At 40.0% G+C, this 12,417-nt stretch overlaps 1 protein-coding gene and 1 non-coding gene across 2 annotated transcripts in view; both read left to right on the plus strand.

The window, feature by feature from the left end:
* EXOC4 (exocyst complex component 4) overlaps positions 1 to 12,417 on the plus strand; it is an 871,527-nt gene that overhangs the window by 436,848 nt on the left and 422,262 nt on the right. The window lies entirely within an intron of this gene.
* On the plus strand, positions 12,199 to 12,362 carry LOC126027538 (U1 spliceosomal RNA). Its single transcript, XR_007502283.1, has one exon. It is a non-coding gene; the product is annotated as a U1 spliceosomal RNA (small nuclear RNA).

A 12,417-nucleotide genomic window follows, 5' to 3' on the forward strand; every position in this document is an offset into this window, starting at 1 on the left:
CACCTGGCTGCGTTCAGGGGTTACTTCTGGCTCTACACTCAGAAATCACGTCTGGCAGGCTCACAGGACCATATGGTATGCTGGGATTCGAACCACCGTCCTTCTGCAAGCAAGGCAAATGCCCTACCTTCATACTATCTCTCAGCCCCACAAGTATGTTTTTTTTTTTTATGTTATTGTATCTTACAATGATGTCACTATCTCATTTCAGAAGCTCTTTTTGGTAGTTGATCTTTCTGTAACTTCTTTTGTCTCTAAACATTAGGTGGCTTTAGATACATGTAGGTATCTAGATTGGTGTGTTCCTAGTGAGATGACAATATTAAAAAACTTGAAGTTATCCAGGAATTCCAAACACTGTAGCTGGTGTGGTTTTTTTACAGTGTGTTTTTTTTTTATCTCTGATGATGTCAGCCTAAATATCAGCATATCTGGAGGCTAGATCATTATGGTCTGTCCACTGAGACATGTTTTGAGTGAGACAGATGAGCCATGGGCTGAATATACTGAGTAAGGGGCCAGAAAGATAGCAAACTGGTAGAGCATTTGCCTTGCATATGGCCAATCCAGGACAGACCTGGGTTTGATTCCCAGCATCCCATATGGTCTCCCATGCCTGCCAGGAGCAATTTCTGAGCACAGAGCCAGGAGTAATCCCTGGGTGCCACTGGGTGTGGCCCAAACACCCAAAAAAAAATGAATGTTATCTTTTTCTATCAGTGTAAGAGTAGTTTTTCTGTTTTACAAAAAGAAGCTCTTTAAACATGATTTCACTTGCCTTTCATTTTAAACATTTCAGAAGGCATATACCTCTATGGTCTATCTTTCCTTTTTCAGCAGATATTTCCTTGAATCCAGTGTGACTATTTTGACATTCCAATCAGAATCCCATGACTGGGGAAAGCTTAGTGTGGCCAGTCTTGAAATTAACCACTGGCATCTCATCTAGCAGTCTGACATCCACAGAATTTTTTATATGTAACATTGTTCAGATGCCCTTTGATACTCATTATTTATTATTCTGTCATTTATTATATACTTTCTTCCTTATGTAGAAGGTACATGGTTCTTCTCTTGTCCAAAGTGACTGCAGTTGGTCAAGTGAAAATTAACTCCTGTATAGCCCAGATATCCTCTACATCTAGTAATGTGTTGGTCAACTGTACTCAACAGGTCTGTGCCTGCACTGAAATCCTCTGACTCCAGGAATCTTCCTTCCTTGATGTGCACTCATCTCCTCCTAATTCTTCCCACTTTCACTCCAACAGCTCCTCCTCTGTCTGTACTTTTCTCCAGCACACACATGAAATGGCTGCCATGTGCCCATTACAGATTGGAAGTTGTACTACTGGTAAAACTGTTCTTGAAGAGGAGAAAGCTCTCAAAATTTAAAAAATTCCCTTTCCGAGATCCAGAGCATGATTACAGCTATTAGGGCATATATGTGTCATACCCAGGTTCTAACCCCAGCATTCTTTATGGTTCCCCAAACACTGCCAGAAGTGATCTCTGAGAAGAGAGCTAGAAATAAGCCCTGAGCACAGCCAGACACAGCAAGAATGGGAAAAACAAAACAAAACAAAACAAAAAACCAACATTGCCATAGGAAAACATTTTAAACACCTTCTCTGGATAACTTTCATTCTGTGGAAGTCACAGCCACAACAGCTGGCTAAAAAGAGCTCCCAGTTGTCCTTCTCACATATCCAGTCCTCATCACCTTACCACTCCTTTCTCCTTCTCACTTTAGGGCCATGTGGGGCTGACTCTGCCTCTTTGGACCTTTGGTCATCTCTTCTTTCTGCATTAAGACTAACATGCTTCATCTTCCTTAAAAGAGCTTCCTATTTTTCTTGCTGTCCTTTCCCACCAGTGATTAGGGGTGCTTCATAAATTATACCATCAAAGTGAAGTTATTAACAGAAGAAAAGGCAAATAAAACTATGTTTCAAAAGTTCAATAGGGAAAATTTTAGCCTTAATCATTATGGGCTGGCGTAATAGAGCAAGTGTTGAGGCATTAGCTTCACACACAATTGACCTGGGTTCAATACCTGGTTCCTATATGGTTCCACCGAGCATGTTAAGGGTGATTTTTGAGTGTAGAGCCAGGAGTAACCCCTGAGCACCGCCAGGTGTGGCCCCAAAACAAAAAAACAAACAAAAAGTCATCTAGTCACAGATGGACTAGGAAAATGCCATTTAGTCTCCTGGTATTATAATCAAGCACTTAAAAACCACCCCTGTGGGAGAGGATTCAAAGGGTCTGTGACCATACTTAGCAGGCAGGAGCGTTTGATCCCCAAACCTTCAGGGTCTCTCAGGCATCACCAAGAGGTACCTTGAACCATGCTGAGTGTGACCCTCGATCTGAAAAATGACCAATCCTGTGACATCAGAGTGGTTTCTATGGACTCATAATGTAAATATTTACCCTCTGCTAAGAAAATATTTCTGAAAGTGGAATATTATCTCAAACTTGCCTTGGACACAATACTTTGGCACGTAATAGATAGTGTCTAAATTCATTGAATTAATTAATATAGCAATAAATAGAATTCTACTGATAAGTGTTTTCTAATATCTGTTATTTAATATCATCATCCGAAAGCCAAAAATGGATCTATTGTGCTGGGTATGTGTTGGGGTATCTAGTGGGGATATGTAGTGGCCTATATCTTCAGCTTCTAAATATAATCAGGAGAGGCAGACTAGAAAGTTAACAAGCAAAATCAAACCAATACAAATTGTAATACTTAACTGAAGTAAGTCATTTCTTAAGTAAGTAGCAGTAATGACTGATGGAAGGTTTGGCTCAATAGAGTCCTTTGCATGATTATTCACTTCTTATCTCCTTACAAATAACGAAGCTATAAAATTTGTCTGTGAGTATTTACATTTTAAAATATTTGTAAACCAGTTGTGATCAAGCCTGCCCTTGACAACAGTGATCCTAAGTAGGATAAAAGTAATCAAATCAATAATAATCATCAAGAATGTCTTTATTATATGGACGTCAGTTATAAACTGGAGTTCTCTGACATACATTCCATTTGCAATTGCCAAAGAACATTGTTAACAAAACTGCGTACTCTGTAGTTTTTAATGCAAGCCAGCACTTCACCAAGCCTGTTTTGTTCTTTTTCTCCCCTCAGATTGAGCTCACTCATTAGTGTACAATTCCAGCACAGCTCCTGCCTCTCAGGGAGTCTTTGAACTTTTTAGGGTCTCAGGAAGTTTTTGTTGAGTGAGAGGAAAAATGAAACCAATCCCAGATGGTCTGTGCACCACAGATGGTAACCAGGCCCCTCTCTCCACATTGGATGGAGTTCTTTTTTTTTTTGGGGGGGGGGGTCACACCCGGCGGTGCTCAGGGGTTACTCCTGGCTGTCTGCTCAGAAATAGCTCCTGGCAGGCTCGGGGGACCATATGGGACACCGGGATTCAAACCAACCACCTTTGGTCCTGGATCGGCTGCTTGCAAGGCAAACGCCGCTGTGCTATCTCTCCAGTCCCGGATGGAGTTCTTTAGATTGATCCTAAGAAGGGCATCAGTCTGTTTGCTTTAAAAGCAAAGAATCTTCTCAATTGGAGACTCCTGTCTATCAAATTGAGAATCAGTTGCCCCAGAAGCGTAAGAAACCAAGCTGGAGTTGGGTTTGTTCCTTGGTTGGTTGGTTGGTTGGTTGGTTGGTTGGTTGGCTGGCTGGCTGGCTGGCTGGCTGGCTGGCTGGCTGGCTGGTGGGCTGGCTGGCTGGTTGGTTGATTGGTTGGTTGGTTGGTTGGTTGGTTGGTTGGTTGGTTGGTTGGTTGGTTGATTGGTTGGTTGATTGGTTGTTTGGTTTGTGTGGTAGCAGTTGATATTGCTGCTGTGTTGATGACGATTGCTGGATTTTTTGAATGGCTTTGTTGTAAGTCCTTGGCCTTCTTCCTACCTGTTTTGTCCTATTAAATCCTTTCACAGAAAAACCAGTCTGGCCAGAGTCATTGCTGCACCAGGACAGGAGGAAGGTGTTTTTGTTACAGGAACAAATTCACTTTGGCCATCTTCTCTTCTCTCTTTTCAGCCACCACTCCTCAGATTTTTGATTAAATTATTGTGAAAATCAAAGAGCTACTAGTCCATTCTAAATTTTATAATAAACTTATATTCAGAAATAATCAGTATTGCTCTAGGTATGAAATTTGGCATCTTTTTCTTCAAGGCCTTTCTGGAATCATACCATCCCTGTCCATAAAATCAAAAAATATGAATAACGCTGTCTGTGACATAATAAAGGGTACCTTGGGCCTCTGCGTAGCTTAGTGGTCAACTGAAGCTCTTTTGAAAATGTGATCCAAGAGTTTGGTTCCCTTTTGCTGCCTTCCTGACCCCAGCACAGTCCTTGTGTTATATAGCTAAAGTGATGTTAGGAACATATAGTATCCCACAATCAAGCATATGGAAACACCAAAGCTTAGGTGTGAGGCAACTGGCAAGCATGCGGACCAAAACTGTGCCATTACCACTGTCCCATATTTATGTACCACAGCTGAGACATGTGAGCCTCACAACCAACTGTGTATGCAACCCTAGGTCATTGCAACAACAGTATCCAAAACACAGAAATAGAACAAGGTTGAAAGGAAGCAGAATTAAAAATAATTGTAGTAAAGAGATCCCTTTTTTATAGTAAAGAGAGCATTTTTTATGCATTAGGAAACAGGTGAACCACTTCCCCCTATGCATTATTATTTTAATTTCACAGTTGTCCTGTGAGTACCATACTAATAGTGTTATTTCTAAAGGGGAAACTGAGATCCAGGGAGCTTAAATAATACACTCTTCCTTATTCTTTAGAAGATTATTGATCTTTGGTGAGAATGTCAGTAGTTTGAACACTCTCTTCATTGGGATATCAAGAGCCCTGACTGAAGAGCAAGCGGGCCACTGAGCTAAAAGCCCACCTTCTGCATGGACACATTTATCTCAATCATCAAACAGTGCCAGGGGAAGTGCAGAGCCAAGAGTAAGTCTTGAGTACAGTGAGGTGTGGCGAAAATTTTAAAATAAATTAAAATTTTAAATGTTTAAAAATAGGAGGCCACAGTGTTAGCATAGTAGGTTTGGCATTTGTCTTGCATGCAGCCGACCCAGGTTCAATCTCTGGCATTCTCTATGGTCCCTCAAGCCTACCAGGAATGATTTCTAAGCACAGAGCCAAGAGTAACCCCTGAGTGTTGCTGGATGTGGCCCCAAAACAAATACAACAAACAATAAACAAAATGTTTTAAAATAATTTTTAAAAAAGGCAAAGGGCCAGCGTTGTCACTCTGGCATAGAGTACAGCCCTTGCATGTGTGAGATCCTGAGTTAAAGTCCTGGAATGCACCACATACACATATGTACACACTATATTTACTAGTAAGGGTGTATAAAATGTTATCTATGTAAAGTGCAGCATGCAGAGACAGACAGATAACTTTGTAAGCTCAAGTCTCAGTTAGTTCCAGCATAAGAGATTCCTAAAAGGGGTTTGTACTCTGTACAGGGGAAGGAGGGTAGGAAGAGTCAGAAAGAACCTCTGGGAAGCTGTGGAGGAAAAACTTCTTAGCTAAGTGGTAGTGGAATATGGCCTGAATGCAGGGTTGTTTAAGATTGGATAGGAAATGGGAGTCGTTGATGCAGGGGACCCCTGGTTATAAATGGCAGCTCAGCTCACTCCCCATCAAATCTGTGAGCCTAGTACTGGAGTTGGGTCTGCAGGTTGTAATTGTTCAAAAACTCTTGCTGTCCTTTGTGAAGGGTGTTCCAGTTTGAAGTAAGAGTACTGTGCTTATTTCACGAATTAGGATATGGTTTCCATACTCCCCCTTGCAACCAGAGGAGTAGAGTTATACCTTTATATCATGATTGGCTGCTTCTGTTCTAATGATATTTGCCAAGAGAAGCAGTTGGAGATGGGGTCTGTTTATTTTAGATAAAGTAAATTATGCAGATAAGCAGGAGTCAACATTCTGCCCTCCAGAGGGACTTTCCTAACTCATTTTCATTCTTGAGAGATTATGTGAAAAATAGGCCTCATCCAAGTCTTTAACAGCTTAATTAATTAGTCTGTGTTGATAATCGTTGAGGGGAGAATGACACTAACTTTTCTGGCCATCATTACTAAAGGTGTCCTTCAAGGGGCTGTTATTAGGCATGTGGATTTATTCCTGAGCTCATAGTTCTTGAAAATTATAAGAAAGATGTGGATAGAAAATTCAATTGCTTAGGTAGTTAAAGTTTATTGTACAGTTTTAAGTTCATGAGTTCAGGTCCCTCCCCCATGCCCAGGCCTCTTCTTATAACATGTATGACAGCTTTTGTCCTGTCCCTAGATGCTTCCACATGTCCAGAATACAATGACACATATTCTGTCTCCCTGCATCTGCTAACTCCAGTGTCCAGTCTTGTCCCTGTGCAATTCTCTAGCCAGCATATGCTATTCTGTTTTAAGGTCTGCAGCTAGAACTTTGTCACCTATGTCCCCTTGCTGGTCTTGCTGCTTTCTTTCTGTTGCTATACCTCAGCAGCTTCTTGACCCCTTTCATTTCTTTAGTCTCTCTCTGGCCAAGGTCACAAGCAGATGAAGGAGATACCCAGTGCCTATATTCTGTCTGGAAATAGGGGAAAGGGCAAAGAGTAAAGGGGTTCCTTTGATCTGCTGCTATCTTCCACTCTGGTCACCTCTTTGTTTATGTAAGCTTTTTAGTGGACAAGACTTAAAATGGCCAGTTAAATTAGCTTGGTCACCTGACTCCCCACCTTTCTTCTGCACCTTATCAGGGCATTTGAACATCCACAATGTTGGATGCCATGAATGGACCAAAATCTGGTACCAGGAATATTCCCCCCCAAATACAAATTATTTGTTATTCTGAAATGGGGCTGTTTTCAGGAATTGCTTGACTTGATATGGTTGTATATGAAAAAAAATAAAAATACTGAATGATACATTAAAATGGGAAAATATTACATTATGCAAAGAAGTTCTTATCTAATAGAGATGGGAACACAAATTTTGTAATGCAGTTAGGCCTTATACCCTGAACATTGGCATAATAACTTGGCTCAGGCCTCAGAAGAATGAGCATTGCCTATACACCCCTGAACCATGGATACCATCTATGGAAACAACTACTATTTACTATAACATTACCAGGAAGTAAACCTCTACCAGGGAAGACCCTACCACTGCTAAGGCATTGACTTACTCCAAAGAGTGCTCTCTTAACACCCGGACGACTTATCAACAGCAACAACCTGCTTTCAGGGCAGGCATCCCCTCATCTAATGGTGAAGTGAAACTAGAGGACACTCCACATCAACCTGACTCAAAGAGGAAATGCGCAGACACCAGAATCTTTAACTACAGGAACCTGGCACCAGCAACATCTAATGTACGAAAAAGTTTTGCTGGGACCACAGAGATTGACTCGGGTTGGGCAGCCTGGTATGCCTGGAGCCCAGAGTCGGTCCTATGCCAAAAAACTTCAGGGGTGAGGCCTCCTTGTAATTAGGTAGAGGCTTTTTTTGTTTGTTTTCCCCATGTTTTGCTGGGTCTGTGCAAACAATGGCGATTGTCACTCTCACACCGTTACTACTGTATTTTTTAACACTTATCCTTTAAAAAAGAAAGAAGCAAAAACAGATTACTAAACTTAAAAATATATATAACTGTAGTAAAATGCCTGTTTCAAATTCAGGCAAGAGAAGGGAAGGAGGGATGGGGACACTGGTGGTTGGAATGTTGTACTAGTGAAGGGGGGGGGTGTTCTGTTTATGACTGAAACCCAACTACAATCATGTTTGTAATCATGGTGCTTAAATAATTTATATTAAATAAAATACGAAGTGATAGCACAGCAGTAGGGTGTTTGCCTTGCATATGGCCAACCCAGAATGGACCTGGGTTCGGTCCCCAGCATCTAATAAGGTCCCCTGTGCCTGGCAGGAGCGATTTCTGAGCCAGGAGTAACCCTTGAGCACTGCTGGGTGTGACCCACAAAAAAAAAAAAATATGAGACGAGAATTTTTTACTTTTCAGAGGTTATCTCTACTGTTTATTTCCTGGTTAAAAATCAACACATGCTCCTAGTCAAGGCTGGTATGCCTTAAAGCATAATATTATTTTAAAAAAAAGAGAGAGAGAGAAACAGATACTGCCTTGAAAGTTTGGTCTCTTGTAATCTTTCAGGATTACTGTTATTGACATTGAAGTAAAATACTTTATTGATTTTTATTTTTTGAAATTAGCTGTCTTCAAGTAGCACATTAACTCCCTCTCTTCTTTTTGCTTTGCTTCTACTGGCACATTTATCACTATTTTACTCTAATTTGTTTGTTTACTTGTCAGCCTCCCTGATTAGACACTGAAGACAAAAGTCTGATTAGTCCATGTCCTGAGTCCGGGAGATTGTTAGTGTTGTGAATTTTTCTTTTTAAGTGATACAACAAATGGCACATACAACAAATGGCACAGTCAGCTATCTGTAGTTTATTCATCTAATAAACATTTATTGCTTACTAATTTTGTGTTTCACTTGTTATCTGCTTTAGGAAATTTGTTCTGAGCATTAGTCTGGAAATAGCTGAAGCCTAAATACTTGGGTGGGGTGGGGAAGAGGACATTAAATACCTTGGGCCCTTTTGTTGGGCATTCTCATTCTCTTTGTATATTAAATCTGGTGCCTGAGAAGCTGCCCTTTAGAAGAGTTTTCAGGGTATGCCAAGATTCCCTCTGGGGTGAAGAAAAAAGGACTGATTCTTTTTCCATCATTATTAGTCTTCTTCTTCATCTTATATCATTAACTTTATTGCTATCATTCTTTATATTTGTTTTATTTGGTAATAATAAATAAGAACCATAGAAATAAAGTAGAGAAAAAATGCTCCTGTCTCGAGTACAGGTGTAGGGGGGTGGGAGGAGGGAGATCTGGGAAATTGGTGGTAGGAATGTTGCACTGGTGAAGGGGGGGTGTTCTTTACATGACTGTAATCATACAACTATAATCATGTTTGTAATCATGTTTAAATAAAGATAATTATATAAAAAAAGATTAAGGAAAGACAAGCAATGCAAAGAAGACTATAACTTTACAGTCATTTGTGAAAACAGATTCTATTATCTTTGTAAAAATCTCTTTACATTTCTATCACCCATCCCAGCACCAAGGTCATTCACCCTCCACCAGGATTTCCTGGTTCCACACTTGTACTCTCTTGCTTCTTAGACTGCTGCCCTGACAGCCACATTTTGTAAGTTTTGTTGTTGATGACTGGATCTCTTGTTTTCAGTGTTGTCGACTGTGGCTTGAAAATTTAGCTACATCACTGAAGCACTTAGATCTTCTTTTCCTCTGCTCCCATGCTTCCAATCTATTGTCTTCTGCCCCCTTGATTCCATTTCTTCTCCTTTTATAATATGGGGCCAAGTGTAACCTAGGCATCCCTTCTTTAAAGCGTTTCATTCCCTCTTGCAGTTATTCTATATATGACACATAAGTGAAATCACTTTGTGGTTGTCCTGTTAGCTAACTTCAAATTTAACATTGTATCTTAGTGTTTCATCCATGTTGCAGCAGATTTCATTATTTAATCACTTCATACAGCTGCATAGTATTCCACTGTGCATATACAACATATTTTAAAGATCCACTAAAGTAGATGCTGTTTTTCTTGTGCCATGCCTAGAGAGATAAATTTACACAAATCCACATAATTAGTTCAGAAAAGATTGTGGATGGTATTGGAGATTTGTGATTTGATAGGCATGCTCTTTCCCTAATTAACTGTGACTTTTGCGTTTTATTTTATGCCTTCTCTGTATATCAGTGAGAGGGACAAAAGAGGAACATGCAAGAAAGTGGAAATATGGACATATACAAGAAAAGTGACAGTACGGAATGTCACTAGAGTGATCTAGATGGTGCCTGTAATTCAAAGGATCCTAACTCAAAAGGATGTCTTTCATAGATTCCTGATACCAGAAGACAATCTTAACATCCTCTCCCCAATTTTAACATAATAAAGAAATGTTTACCCTCCCTCATTTGTTCAAAACTAAACAAAACAAGTGTGCCTGAGGCAGATGCCTTAAGTTTGCACCACCACTCAGACCCCAGCCCAATTTTTTTTTTTTAAAAAGCAAGTTTGTGCTTTCCAACATAATGCCTGCATTTCTTCTTATAAAATTCAGCTCTCTTAAGCTGCTCTTATGAGTTTTCTTTTGTTTATTTTCCCTATTCACCTCATTTGGAACCACTCTGATTAAAATGTCAGTATTTCCATATCTTTCCTTTTCTTTGTTGTGTCTGGTGTTGTTCCCAGGTCCTCACTTCATGCATGTACTTTCCCACTGAGCCATATTCCTGGCTCTGTTAGCAATATTTTCATGAGTAGAATTGAAGCACCCATTAAAGACACTAGTATGAAATGCATTTATGGAAGGATATATTTTTATTTAGTCTTTTTTTTTTTAAGTTTTATTGTGACCGAAGTGCATTACAAATCTTTCACTGCATCATTTATGGTACATAGTGACAATGAATGAGGGGCATTCCCACCACCAGTGCTGTCCTCCCTCTACCTCTGTTCCCAGTATGCATCCCATATCTCCCTCCTCTACCCCCAGAATGCTAGTGCAACTGGTCTCCACTTTACAGCTTGTTGTAGATTGAGCATCCATTCCACCGTCATTGGAGATAAAAAGAATAAGAAAAAGGGGAGAAAAAAATTTGGTGACAACTACCAAAAAAAGAAAGAGAGAGAGAAAAAAAAGAAAGAAAAATGGAAGAAAAAAGAAAAAAATGGACCCGGCAAATAAAAATAAATCTCTAAATAATAACCACAAGCGTGAAAAAGAAAGAGAAAAGTGGAAGAAAAAAAGAGAAGGAAAATAAGTCAAAAACTAACAAATCGAAACAAAACAAGAAAAAGTATGGGTGCTGGAGTGGTAGGGTTTGGCGTTCCCCCCACTTTTTTTTTTTTTTTTTTTTGCATAGGCACAGTAAGCACTGGGGAAGAAAGGGAATTCCCATGGCCTAAGAGATGCAGGGTTTCTCCATCCTTGAAGCATACCATTATGGGATCAACCCCTGGCCCCATATATACTCATTACCTCATCCCAAAGGTTTTTTTGTGATGCCAGGAAAGTTTCTTCTCGGTTGTGTGTGAGAAAATCAAGCCACTGTAGCTAGCGATCTTGGTATTTGCGCAGGTTATAGCTCAGGGTCTAGGATAGAATCTCTAGGTTCTAGAGGTTCCTATCCATAGTTGTTGTGGTGTTCAGTCTTCTACTGTAACACTACCTCCCTGTTTTTGTTCAGCCCCTAAGCCGAAGCCTAGGATATTATGGGTCCAAATTATTTAGTCTTAAAAATTGTATTCTTCAATTTTTCACTGTTATGGTTTATGAAGTGAACCTAGGTAAAAGCAAAACAGCTCTTCCCCTAACTTTCCTTAATGTTCACCTGGATTACAAGGACCTTCCCCACCTTGGTGGATGGGGTTCTGGAATATAAAGAAAGGAGTCTGCCTGAGGGCTAGGGACAGAGCTCTTCAGGAAAAGCAGATGGAAGGTAGGCTGACTTGAGAGAGAGGATGCACATTGTAGAGAAAGGCCATGAGAAAATAAAGCAAGCAGACTCCAATGAATATCTTTTCTGACTGCCTGATGTATTATTTCTCTACAGCTACCCAGCTTCATCAGACTCATCTGCCTGAGGGGTTAGAAACATGCCTAGGTTGACTCAATCAACTTGTGGGTTTTATTTTTTTTTATTTTTATTCAACAACAGTGCACTTCCTCTTTGTCCCTTTTTGCAAATAATGTCCTTCTGGATCCCTGCTCTCAAGAGTGTCCTATGATACTTTAAAGTGAATAAGTGCTTATTTCTCTAATACCACTCTGTAATGATGTCTAAGTATGTACATTGAAAACTGGATATATTTCCTTTATAGAAAGCTCATCTCCAGGAACTCAAGCTGAGAGAGCATGTGCATTCACTAGATGGTTGATTTTGGTATAATGAACAAAAATCATCATTGACCATAGCAAGTGAAGTATATTGCAGCAATTATGTATTGAATAGTGGTGAGAGATATTCTTAATTTTAGGATAACTTGAGATCCAGAATGCTGAATTGCTTACCTAAAGTCATAAAAATTATAGATTATATACTTACCTGGCAGGGGAGATACCATGATCACCAAGGTGGTTTCCCCAGGGCGAGGCTCACCCATTGCACTCCGGGTATTCTGACCCCTGTGATTTCCCCAAACGTGGGAAACTCGATTGCATAATTTGTGGTAGTGGGGGATTGCATTCGTGCTCTCCCTTGATTTAAAAAAAATATATAGATTATTACAGAGTAAATCTTTAAAGACTAAATCTTT

This window comes from Suncus etruscus, chromosome 1 (assembly GCF_024139225.1).
Source record: "Suncus etruscus isolate mSunEtr1 chromosome 1, mSunEtr1.pri.cur, whole genome shotgun sequence".
NCBI classification, from domain to species: domain Eukaryota; kingdom Metazoa; phylum Chordata; class Mammalia; order Eulipotyphla; family Soricidae; genus Suncus; species Suncus etruscus.